We start from the raw sequence: 950 nt of genomic DNA, 5'->3' as shown, positions 1-950 counted from the left end.
CCCGCCCCTCCCGCCAGGCGCCGTCCGATGGCGTCACCCGCGGCCCCGGCGCACGCCTTGCGCGTCACCCGCGCCGCGCCGCGCAGCGGCGCGGGGGGGAGGTGGGAAGGCGCCGGCGAGGCCATCGCGCTGTCCGCCCGGGCAAACATCAGCACTCTCAAAGAAATGGAGATGCCAGCTCTCTTTTCCCCAGGCTCTTTAAATATTCAGCCAGATACGCAGCTGTACTGAACTACCTTAAAAAATATTCACACCTTTTTGAAGAATTAAAATGTTTGGGGGTGTAAAAGATCAAAGGTCTTGAGGATGATTGACAATGAAGGATCACTTTTACAAATGACTGCTTAAATGTGTCTCTGAGGAGGTAAGGCAGGAGCAAGGCATTTTTACTTAGCTGGACCTAGCTCTGCAGTGAGTTTTGTTAATCTGGGCATTAGTACTAGACTGCGGCCAATGTGAAGGTGGAAGCTGTGGTGCTTGCAGGAAGAGGAAATGATCTCACAGCTGTTAGGAAATGAAAGGTTTCACCTCTTTAACACAAAATTGTTTATAAAAACACCGTGTTTAACTGTGTCTTTATTTACTATAAATTAAATTTCTAGGGTCAGTAAAAATTAAAGTGGATAGTTTCTAAAGTCCGCTTACTCTGTACACTTGACAAGACTTGTCATGTAGTTGGATAGGCACCTGGTTCTTCCAACTGTTCCATGTGCTCCAACTCCTGTGTCAACACGAAGTCTGTTTGCTTCAGAAATGCAAGGCAGATCAGCCATGCAAAACTTCTCCCTTATCTACTGTTTGTGTGAGATTTTTCTCAAAAAAATGAGGCAAAAAGCATAATGGTGTTATTTTCTCTGCCAGTCCTGTACCTGCTCCATCAGGGTGGCCAGGCCAGGTCCTGGCGGCCATCTTGGTGTGCCTGCCTCCATGTTCCCTGGGCAGCACCTGCT

The sequence above is a fragment of the Rhea pennata genome, chromosome 1, assembly GCF_028389875.1.
Source record: "Rhea pennata isolate bPtePen1 chromosome 1, bPtePen1.pri, whole genome shotgun sequence".
NCBI lineage: Eukaryota > Metazoa > Chordata > Aves > Rheiformes > Rheidae > Rhea > Rhea pennata.
Note: the sequence above shows the minus strand (reverse complement) of the source record.